Source organism: Callithrix jacchus, chromosome 13, assembly GCF_049354715.1.
Source record: "Callithrix jacchus isolate 240 chromosome 13, calJac240_pri, whole genome shotgun sequence".
NCBI classification, from domain to species: Eukaryota; Metazoa; Chordata; class Mammalia; order Primates; family Cebidae; genus Callithrix; species Callithrix jacchus.
In genome coordinates this window covers 101846455-101858134 of record NC_133514.1, presented here as the reverse complement: position 1 = coordinate 101858134, position 11680 = coordinate 101846455, and the positions used below count along the sequence as shown (strand labels likewise).

The window sequence follows — 11680 nt, the reverse complement described above, 5'->3', positions numbered from 1 at the left end:
CTCTTTGTTTTGTAAATTGCCCAGTCTGGGGTATGCCTTTATCAGCAGTGTGAAAACAGACTAATACAACATCCTAGTGTGGGAGACAGGAAATAAACACATGAATGAGTAAAATGGGATTAGGGCCAGGTGCAGTTGTGCACATCTGTAGTCCCAGCTACTCAGGAAAATCTCTCCAGCCCAGTAGTTTGCGGCGAGTCTGGGTAACATAGTGAGATGCCCATTTCAAGAGAAAAAAAAGCCAAAAAACTCCAAAAAACAGCTTTTTGTGGTATTATGTGTTCATGCTCTTAAACAGAACATTCCTGAAAGTCCGTGTTAGCTGAAGTAGGCCTATTCCTGGGAAAACTACTTAATCACCTTCTTTGCTGCTAAGGCCAAAAGCTCCAAATCAGACTACAATAAAGACTGGTTTAACCAAAGGACTCTTGAATTGATTTGTTTCCTGAACTCAGGTTCTTTGGCAGAAGACTTGGGAAAATCTCATACCTCACAGGCTGGGAACTTCTGAGCTCAGAGCCTTGGAAAAATATAAAGAAGCACAATTGGCTGTTGACAGCTTAAAGGGACACCTCCAGAGACCTTTGTCATGCTACAAGTGTGCACATCTCCCCTCAAGCAAAGCAGTTCCCTATACAATGTCATTATGCGTTGGCTGGAACAGTTGCTGACATGTCATTTAGCAGGGATTTTTTTGTTGTTGTTACTGTTTTTTGGACAAGGTCTTGCTTTGTCGCTCAGGCTGGAGTGCAGTGGCATGAACACAGCTTCCTGGCTCAAACAAACCATCCACCTCAGCCTTCCAAGTAGCTGGGATTACAGGTGCATTCCACCAGGCCAGGCTTTTTTTTTTTTTTTTTTGTAGGTGGGGGTCTCGCCATGTTGTCCGGGATGGCCTTGAACTTCTGAGCTCAAGTGATTCTCCTGCCTCGGCCTCCCAAAGCGCTGGAATTACAGACATGAGCCCCTGCTCCTGGCAAGGGTCAAATTTGTGACTTGGCGAAGTTAGAAATAAAAACCTCATGATATTTACATTTGAACTGCGGATGAAAAGTTAAACCAGCAATGCCAACCCACAAAGAACATAGTTGGTGTATTAATTATCTATTGCCGCATAAGAAGTGACTCCAAAACATCGTAGTTTGAAACAAAAGTCGGCCAGTAGCAGTGGTTCATGTCTGTAATCCCAGCACTTTGGAAGGTTGAGGTGGGCGGGTCACAAGTTCAGGAGTTCAAGGCCAGACTGACCTACATGGTGAAACCCCATCTCTACTATAAAAATACAAAAATTAGCCAGGTGTGGTGGCATGCACCTGTAACCCCATCTACTCAGGAGACTGAGGCAGGAGAATCACTTGAATGCGGGTGGGGGAGGTTGCAGTGAGCCGAGATGGTGCCATTGCATTCCAGCCTGGGTGACAGAGCGAGACTCCTTCTCAAAAAAAACAAACAAAAAAACAAAACATAAGTCATTTATTATCTGTCTTGGTTTCTGTGGGTTAGGAATTCAGAGTGGGTACACCAGGGTTAATTGACCTCTACTCCATGCTGTCTGGGCCTTGGGGGAAGACTTGAATTCAGAATGTGGGCTGAAATTATCTGAAGTCTTGTTCACTCCTATGTCTGGGGTTCATCACATGTCGCTACGTGCTGGGGGCCCAGGGACGTTGGTCAGAGCATCCACACACAGTCTCTCCAAGAAGCCTGGACTTCCTCTCAATATGGTGGTTGCGTTCAAAGGGCAAGTGTCTTGAAAGGAAAAGGTAGAGAACCAGGTGACATTGTAACTGTTTTGTTACTCGCGGAGGGTGTCCAGGTTCTTGGCGTTTTGAACAGAGAATTGGACAAGCCTCAAAAACAAAGCAAAGAAAGAATGAAGCAACAAAAGCAGAGATTTAGTGAAAACAAAAGTATACTCCATAAGGTGGGAACTGGCCAAGCACTGAGGCTCTAGAACCCCTTTACAGAATTTTCTGGGGTATAAATACCCTCTAGAGGCTTCCCATTGGTTCCGTGGTTACACCCTATGTAAATGAAGTAGTGATCCACAGTCATTCTGATTGGTTGCAGAAAGCAACCAATCAGAGATACTTTTGATTTTCCATCTACCACACAGGAAAAAAAGGGCCCAGGGTTTGCAAACAGAGTAACCTCCTGTTTTTTTGTTACTTAGGTGTGGAAAGTTGGGGTTTTCCTTTTGATTTAGTTCTAGGAAGTCAGCCTGAATCTGCCGTAGGTTCCTAGCCTCCAGATCCTATTCTCCCACCTCATTATTACTACCTATCCTCAGAAGTCAGGTAGCTCACTGCATCACTTCTGCTGTGTTCCTTTAGAGCAGTCACTGCTCAGATACACGCAGTGGGGGAACCTGTGTTTCCTTTCCCTGGAAAGGGTGTCAGTCCCATTGTAGGAAGGGAATATGAGGTGGTATAAATATATAGGTGTGGCTACCTTTAGAAAATGTAATCTGCTGGGTGCGGTGGCTCATGCCTGTAATCCCAGCACTTTGGGAGGCTGAGGCCGGTGGATCACCTGAGGTCGGGAGTTCAAGACCAGCCTGACCAACATGGAAAAACCCCATCTCTACAAAAAAATGCGAAATTAGCCAGGCATGGTGGCACATGCCTATAATCTCAGCTACTCAGGAGGCTGAGGCAGGAGAACTGCTTGAACCCCAGAGGCAGAGGTTTCGGTGAGTCAAGATTGCCCTCCAGCCTGACCAGCAAGAGCGAAATTCCATCCATCCAGGCCCCCAGAAAGGAAGAAAATGTAATCTGCCACAGACAGCACTTAACAAATATGGGTAAGTCTGTGAATTCCAAATATCTGGTCTCAAAAACATGGCTTCAAAATGACAATCTAGCCAATAAAATAACACACACAGTCATTTAACTGTTTTGCTAAATGACACCTAAGATTAACTAGTTATATGCTTCGTTTTTTTCTCTCTTAATGTATAACTTTAATTTGACCTTTTGTCAAAAATAAGTTACATGCTTCTTAGCTGTTGTTTGTTTCTCACCAGTGGTATGGAATGGTAGTCTCGCTAGGCCAGTGGACTTTCATGACAATCAATAAGCATTTGTCGGCCAGGTATGGTGGTTCACACCTGTAATCCCAGCCTTTGGGAGGCTGAGGTGGAAGGATGGCTGGAGCCCAAGAGTTTGGTACCAGCCTGGGCAACATGCTGAGACTCTATCTCTACAAGAAATTAAAAAAAAAAAAAATTAGCTGGGCATGGTGGTGCATGTCTGTAGTTCCAGCTACTCAGGAGACTAAGGTGGGAGGATTGTTTGAGTTCCCGAAGTCTAGGCTGCAGTGAGCGATGATTACCCCACTGCAGTCCAGCCTGGGTGACAGAGCAAGACCCTGTTGCAAAAAAATAAAAAACACATTTCATATCCCCTGGATTCCCATGTACACACAAGTGAGGTGTTTTCCCTGCTAACTCCACTGGCTGTGGGTCTGGAACCTTCAGTATGCATTTGGAGAAGTATATGCTTTAGCCACACAGACTCAGTTTAATGTTCTAGTTCCGCTCCTACCACTTGTGCGATCTCGGACAAGTAAATTAATCTCTTCAAACTTGTATTTTCTCTTATGAAATGGGGTGATTGACCCAGTGAAGAAAAATTATCCAAAAACTTGAATATAAGCTGAAAGGACTCCTGCATGTTCTTTCAATATCATACTGGAGCATATCTGGCCCAAAGCCCACCCAAGGATTATTTGATACTGGGAGATACACTTTTGTTTTCTTGCTGTTTACTAATGACAAAGGCTCAGATTTTCTAAAGTTACATGTTAATCTGTAGATTTCCAAGAGTATCCAAGATAACTCGGAATGTTACCGTTCTATTGCCGGTTAGGACATTAACCCATTTTGCCTACGATGTAGAAAACTTATTCTTGGTTGGGCACGGCGGCTTACGTCTATATTCCCAGCACTTTGGGAGGCGGAGGCAGGTGGATCACCTGAGCTCAGGAGTTCAAGACCAGCCTGGCCAACATGGTGCAACACCGTCTCTACTAAAAATACAAAAATTAGCCGGGCTTCGTGGTACATTACTGTAATCCCAGCTACTTGGGAGGCTGAGGCAGGAGAATCGCTTGAACCTGGGAGACAGAGGTTGCAGTGAGTTGAGATTGCACCAGTGTACTCCAGCCTGGTTGACAGAGCGAGACTCCGTCTCAAAAAAAAAAAGAAAAAAAAGGATAAAGAAAACATATTCTTGATGGCCTTTCCTGTCTGACTGCATAGATCTCTGTTCATTGAATTCTCCTTTGAACTAGTTTTACATCCTCCTGGCACCCTTGTGAATTAGTTACATACATAATTGACATGTGTTCATTCTACACTTGTATGAGAGTCAGGGTTTTATGCTTTTGAAAATTATACTTTCATAGCCCAAAGGCCTATGTATCATGGGGGGAAAAAGTAATTAGTGTCACAGAATTCACTGGAGGAAGAGATCTGAAGAGGGAGGCCTAAGAAGACTTTCTAGAAAAGATTTTTGTTTTTTTTTTGGGGGGAGTGTGGGGGGAGACAGGGTCTCACTCTGTCACCCAGGGTGGAGTGCAGTGGTACAATCACTGGAGGTCACTGTAGCCTCAACATCCCGGGCTCAGGTAATACTCCTGCCTCAGCCTCCCAAGAAAATAGGACTGCAGGTGAGTACCACCATGCCTGGCTAATATTTTTGGATTTTTTTTATAGAGACAGGGTTTTCCCATGTTGCCCAGGCTTGTTTCAAACTCCTGGGCTCAAGCAATCTGCCTGTCTTGGCCTCCCAAAGTGCTGGGATTGCAGGCGTGAGCCACTGTGCCCAACCTAGAAAATATTTTCTTTCCGTCACCCAGGCTGGAGTGCAGGGATGTGATCTTGGCTCACTGCAACCTCCACCTCCCGAGTTCAGGCAATTCTCCTGCCTCAGCCTTCTGAGTAGCTGGGACTAAAGGCACCTGCCACGATCCCTGGCTAATTTTTGTATTTTTAGTAGAGACAGGGTTTCACCATGTTGGTCAGGCTGGTCTTGAACTCTTGACCTCAGGCCTGCCTCAGTCTCCCAAGGTGCTGGGATTACAGGTGTTAGCCACTGTGCCCGGCCTTTGACAAGATTTTCTGTAGAAGTCTTTCTAGAAAGAATCTTGCTGGTTGTGGGGGATAGTTTCAGAAGCTGGGAGGGCCTTTGAGGGCTGGGAGAGCGTTTGTGCAGAAGAGGGGCCGAAGAACTGGGGGAAGTAATTGAATAAGCCAGAAAACCACAGCCTGGAGAGGATAAGAAGTCATATTTTGAAACTAACCACATGAAAGACCAATAGATAATCTCCCAGCTTCATCAGTTGTAAATTATTAAGATGAAAACCAGCAGTTGTTATGTATTTAAATTATATTTCTTTTTGTTGTATTATTTTGTCGCTTTGCTTTTTCAGCACAGAGGCAAAAGAAACATCGTTGCTTCAGTTTACAGTTAAGTTTTGCTTGCATCCACACCAGCCAGCATGGGTGGCCTTTCATGGGTTTCCTGTAGAAAGGAAATGAAATAGTACTCTTGGCCGTAAAGGTTTTATTTTCCTGGGCTCTGCAGAGCAATACAGCGAGCAAAGCCTGTGTCAGTGCAGGAGGGCTTTTGATTAACAGCTAGGCTTGTAACATACATAAAAAAGAAGTCATTTCCTGGCTTTGAAATGTTCCTTTCCAACTCATGAATTTTTTATTCTATAAAGAATGACCGAGTATGACACTTGGAATCAACCAGGCCAATCCATTGCAGAAAGCCATGGTATAGGAAGGCTGCCTGAAAATAGTTCTTTCCCTGCTCCTTCTTCACCCACCTTAGCTGTGCTGCAGAGATCTCTACTATTGCCCACTGCCTTGGAAAAAAAAAAAAAAAAGGGCCAGGTGCGGTGGCTCACGCCTGTAATCCCAGCACTTTGGGAGGACAAGGTGGGTGGATCACCTGAGGTTGGGAGTTCGAGACCAGCCTGGGCAACATAGAGAAACCCCATCTCTACTAAAAATACAAAATTAGCGGGGCATGGTGGTACATGCCTGTAATCCCAGCTACTCGGGAGGCTGAGACAGGAGAATCACTTGAACCCAGGGAGCAGAGGTTACCATGAGCTGAGATTGAGCTATTGCACTCCAGCCTGGGTGACAAGAGCAAAACTCCATCTCAAAAAAAAAAAAAAAAAAATTATAGCCAGGCCTGGTGGCTCACACCTGTAATCCCAAAACTTTGGAAGGCCAAGGTGGGCAGCCTGACCAACATGGCAAAACCCCCATCTCTACTAAAAGTGCAAAAAATGAGCTGGGCATGATGGTGCACACTTGTAATCCCAGCTACTTGGGAGGCTGAGGCACGAGAATTGCTTGGACCTGGGAGGCAGAGGTTGCTGTGAGCCGAGAGCACACCACTGCACTCCAGCCTGGACAACAGATTGGGGCTCTATCGCAAAAAAAAAAAAAAAAACATTGTGCAGCGGGGCATGGAGGCTCACACCTGTAATCCCAGCACTTTGAGAGGTCAGGGCATGTGCATCCTGAGCCCAGGCGTTAGAGACCAGTCTGGGCAACATGGTAAAACTCCATCTCTACAAAAGATACAAAAATTAGTCCAGCACGGTAGCATGAGCCAATGGTCCCAACTACTTGGGAGGTTGAGGTGGGAGGATTCCATGAGCCCGAGAGCTTGAAGTTGCCGTGAGCCCTGATTGTGCCACCATACTCCACCATGAGTGACAGAGTAAGACTCACTCTCAAAAAACAAAAACCAAAAACCATTGTAGTAAACAATACGTAAGATAACATTTCCTGTATTAACCTGTTTTTTTTTTTTTTCGAGACAAAGTCTCACTGTGTCACCCAGGCTAGAGTGCAAAGCCACGATCTCAACTCATTGTATGCTCTGCCTCCCAGGTTCAAGCGATTCTCCTGCCTCAGCCTCCCGAGTAGCTGAGATTACAGGGACACGCCACCACATCTGGCTAATTTTTGTATTTTAGTAGAGATGGGGTTTCACCATGTTGGCCAGGCTGGTCTTGAACTCCTGACCTCAGATGATCTGCCCACCTTGGTCTCCCAAAGTTCTGGGATTACAGGCGTGAGCCACCGTGCCGGGCCTGTATTATCCTTTTTTAAAGTCTGCAGTTCAGTGGCCTTAAGGGCATTCACAGTGTTGTGCAACCATCACCACCATCTTATAACTCTTTTCAACTTATAAAACTGAAACTCCACCGGACACTGTGGCTCACGCCTGTAATCCCAGTACTTTCGGAGGCGCAGGCAGGTGGGTCACATGAGGTCAGGAGTTTGAGACCATCCTGGCTAGCATGATAAAAACCCTGGCTCTACTAAAAATACAAAAATTAGCCGGGCGTATTAGCTGTAGTCCCAGCTACTAGGGAGGCTGAGGCAGGAGAATCGCTTGAACCTGGGTAACAGAGGTTGCAGCGAGCCGAGATCACCCCACTTCACTCCGGCCTGAGTGAAAGACTGAAACTCTGTCTCAAAAGAAAAAAAGAAAAGAAATATAGGCATATCATAACACTCATTTGACATAAAAATGATTTGTTTTCTTATGGTCCATTTCTCTCAGTACACCCTGACAACTGTTTTAAAAACATGTCATGCCAAAAGATCTGTTCTGTTTCCCTCTGTATCTCCACGTCTCTGTCTTTGTGTCTGTCTCTTGTCTCCCTCTCAGAGGAAGAGGAGAAGGAGAATTAAAGACCGAAGCAGAAGAGATACATGTTATAGAGTGGAATCTTCAATTGTATAAAAATGTGGAAACTTACAAAAGGTGTCTATTTTTGCTCCTAAAAATACCCACCTTTGTACAAAAGCATGTTTCTTTTTATTTAATTTATTTATTTTTTTCAGAGATAAGGTCTGGGTCTGTCACCCAGGCTGGAATGCAGTGGTGCAATCATAACTCGCTGCAGCCCTAAACTTCTGGGCTCAAACCATCCCTCCAAGTAGTTGAGACTGCAGGAGTGAGATGCCACATTCAGTTGATTTTTTTATCTACTTTGTTTTTTTTTTTGGTAGAGAGGAGGTCTCTATACTCTATTATGTCGCCCCTGCTGGTCTCAAACCTCTGGGCTTGAGCAATCGTCCTGCTTCAGCCTCCCAAAGCACTGGGATATAGGCATGAGCAACTGTGCCCATCTGAAGAGTGTGTTTCTAGTTTAGTGCTTGATTTACTGTTTTCAGCTTCTGGCGTAGCCTCAAAATTAAGATTCACTTGAGGCCGGGGGAGATGGTGCATGCCTGTAATCCCAGCACTTTGGGAGGCCAACGTGGGCAGATCACTTGAGGCCAGGAGTTTGAGGCCAGCTTGGCAACGTGCTGAAACTCTGTCTATACTAAAAACACAAAAATTAGCTGGGTATGGTGGCACGCGCCTGTAATCCCAGCTACTCAGGAGGCTGAGGCACAAGAATCACTTGAGCCTGGGAGGTGGAGGTTGCAGTGAGCCAAGATCATGCCACTGCTCTCCAGTCTGAGCAACATAGCAAGACCCTGTCTCACGCACACAAAAGAAACAAATAAATGAAAATGCATTTGAGCTGGAAAGTTATTCCCATCAGAGGAAGAATAATTGTGTTTGCATTTTTCATTCTTTGCTTTTGTGGTTTTTTTCAGGAAATTCTTCCAGAGTCAGACATTCCCCAGGTTCTCTAAAAACTTCTCTTGTTTGAGTCAGAGCTCTGTGAGCTGTTTCTTCTAGAGAGCTGCTCATGGATGATCTGTCACAAAGAGTTTTAAAATGTGGTATCATGGTCTCTTTTTTCTGAACCACATCAAAGAGCACAGATTATTTCCTTTCTGAGAACAAAACTCTTTAATGACAAGAAAGAACAAGAAACTGAGCTGCCAACCAGCCCTATCAGGAAAGACACTGCCACCCTCACAATGACAAATGATCCACTTCTGCAATCTCTTGTCACTCTTTGAAATTTAAACCAAACCGGGTAATCATGTGCTCGAATATATGTCTCTAAAACAAAAATCACGATTTTTCACTCTGAAAATTCTTTATAAACCTGGATGAATAACATAACCCTATTATCAGGTGGGATAATCCTTACCTGTTCCTGGTTTTGGAGGGCAGATAGAACATAAGTGGAGTTTGCATGATCCATGATTAATGTCTCTGTGTAATCAGGACTTGCAAACCCTGATTGTTTGTGTCTGATTTGTCATGAAAAAAAATTAATCCTCATAGGACAATTTAATGTCTATCAAATGTTTAGCAGGGAACATTTAGCGAAATTACAAGTATTTAACAAAATAGTGAACTTATAAATATTTAGCAAAATTACAAGTGATCTTATTGTTTCATTTAGCAATGGTATTTGGAGGACTTTATTCAACAGCTATATATACATTTGTGCAAAACAATAGATATAAAAGGTGATTTGTTTCAGCATTTCTTTTAAGAGCAAAATGTGGAAAACTATCTGATGTCCACAGATGCCATCCTTCTCTATCCGGTGGAGTACTATGCAGCTGTTAAAAAGAGAGCACTCTTATATCTTTCTGTGCAAGGATCTGTAAGACATGTTGTTAAAAAAACAAAAACAAAACAAAAATGCAAACTGCAGAACTGCATGGATGCAGGAGTTCTTGACTTTGGATGCACATTAGAAATCCCCTGGGAGGAGCCAAGCTGTCAGGCTGGAGTGCAGTGGTGTGATCATCGTTCGCTGCAGTGGCAAACTCCCAGGCTCAAACGATCCTCCTACCTCAGCCTCTGGAGTAGCTGGAACTACAGGTGTGCAACACCATGTGCGGCTAATTTGTTTATGTATTTATTTTGTAGAGAAGGGATCTTGCTTTTTTGCCCAGGTTGGTCTGCCTCCTAAAATGCTAATGTTACAGGCATGAGCCACCATGCTCAGCCCTAAAAAGAAATTATTTTAAAATCATTTTTGAGGCAGACCCATCTTTCTGTTCAGCCTAGAAATGGAGATACATCATTCTGACTGTGGGAGATACAAGAAAGGCATTACTTTTTTTTTTTGAGATGGAGTCTTGCTCTGTCACCTGGGCTGGAATACAGTGGCACAAACTCCGCTCACTGCAACCTCTGCCTCCCGGGTTCAAGCAATTCTCCTGCCTCAGCCTCCCGAGTAGCTGGGACTAGAGGTCCCTGCCACCACGCCTGGCTAATTTTTGTATTTTTAGTAGAGACGGTTTTTACCATTTAGACAGGCTGTTCTCAAACTCCTGACCTTGTAACTCACCCACCTTGGCCCCCCAAAGTGCTAGGATTCCAGATGTGAGGCACTGCGCCTGGCTAATTTTTATATTTTTAGTATTGATGGGGTTTCACATATTGGCTAGGCTGGTCTCAAACTCCTGACCTTGTGATCTGTTCACCTCAGCCTCTCAAAGTGCTGGGATTACAGGTGTGAGCCACTGCCCCTGGCCAGAAAGGCAATACTTCTTATCAATTAATCAAAGTAAAAACTTGTCCATCCAGTCATTCATTCATCCATTCATCCATCAGTCTGTCCGTCCATCTGTCCACCCGCCCGTCCATCCATCCATCCATCCATCCATCCATCCATCCATCCACCCACCCACCCACCCATCCATCCATCCATCCATCCATCCATCCATCCATCCATCCATCCATCTGTATGCATGCAATACAAAAGAGATGTGTACAGAATCATTTGCATTTTTTGAGACAGGCTGGAGTGCAGTGGAACCATCTCAGCTCACTGCAACTCTGTCTCCTGGGTTCAAGTGATTCTCCTGCGTCAGCCTCCCAAGTAGCTGGGACTACAGGCATGTGCCACTATGCCCGGCTAATTTTTGTATTTTTCAGTAGAGGCAGGATTTTGCCATGTTGGCCATACTGGTCTTGAACTCCTACTAACTTCAAGTGATTCACCTGCCTTGGCCTTCCAAAATGTTGGGGTTGATTACAGGCATGAGCCACTGTGCCTGGCCTTATTTTGCTTTCTTAAATACTTCGAATTCCCTGCACCAAGATGAAAAAGTGAAAAACTCATGGATGGGAAATTTCTTTTTTTGTCTTTTTTTTTTTTTTTTTTTTTGGTGAGATGGAGTTTTGCTCTTGTTGCTCAGGCTGGAGTGCCATGGCATGATCTTGGCTCACAGCAAACTCTGTTCAAGCGATTCTTGTGCCTCAGCCTCCTGAGTAGCTGAGATTACAGATGTGTGCCACCATACCTGGCTAATTTTGGTATTATTAGTAGAGACGGAGTTTGACTATGTTGGCCAGGCTGGTCTTGAACTCCTGACTTCAGGTGACCTGCCTGCCTCGGCCTTCCAAATTGCTGGGATTACAGGTGTGAGCCACTATGCCTGGCGGAAATTTCAAACTTACTGACACCTTGTGTTTTCCTCCCAGGGACAGGTACAAGAGGGTGTGACTGGGAAGGGACACCAACAATAGGCAAGGGGTCCAGGTTGTGTCTTCCACGAAGGTACCGGTCTGTGGCTTGTTAGGAGCCAGGTGGCACAGCAGGAGGTGAGTGGCTGGTGAGCAAGCATTACTGCCTGAACTCTGCCTCCTGTCAGATCAGCGGTGGCATTAGAGTCTCATAGAAGCAGGAACCTTGTTGTTAACTGCGCATGTGCGGGATCTCGGTTCCGTGCTCTGGATGGAAATGCAACTAATGCCTTGTGATCTAAGGTGGA

General features: G+C 44.8%; 1 non-coding gene across 1 annotated transcript; it reads left to right on the top strand.

Annotated features, from left to right (window-relative positions):
• Positions 1 to 9070: 9070 nt before the first annotated feature.
• Positions 9071 to 9201, top strand: LOC118147054 (U8 small nucleolar RNA). The gene has a single exon (XR_004733227.3). It is a non-coding gene; the product is annotated as a U8 small nucleolar RNA (small nucleolar RNA).
• The last annotated feature ends 2479 nt before the right edge of the window (positions 9202 to 11680 follow it).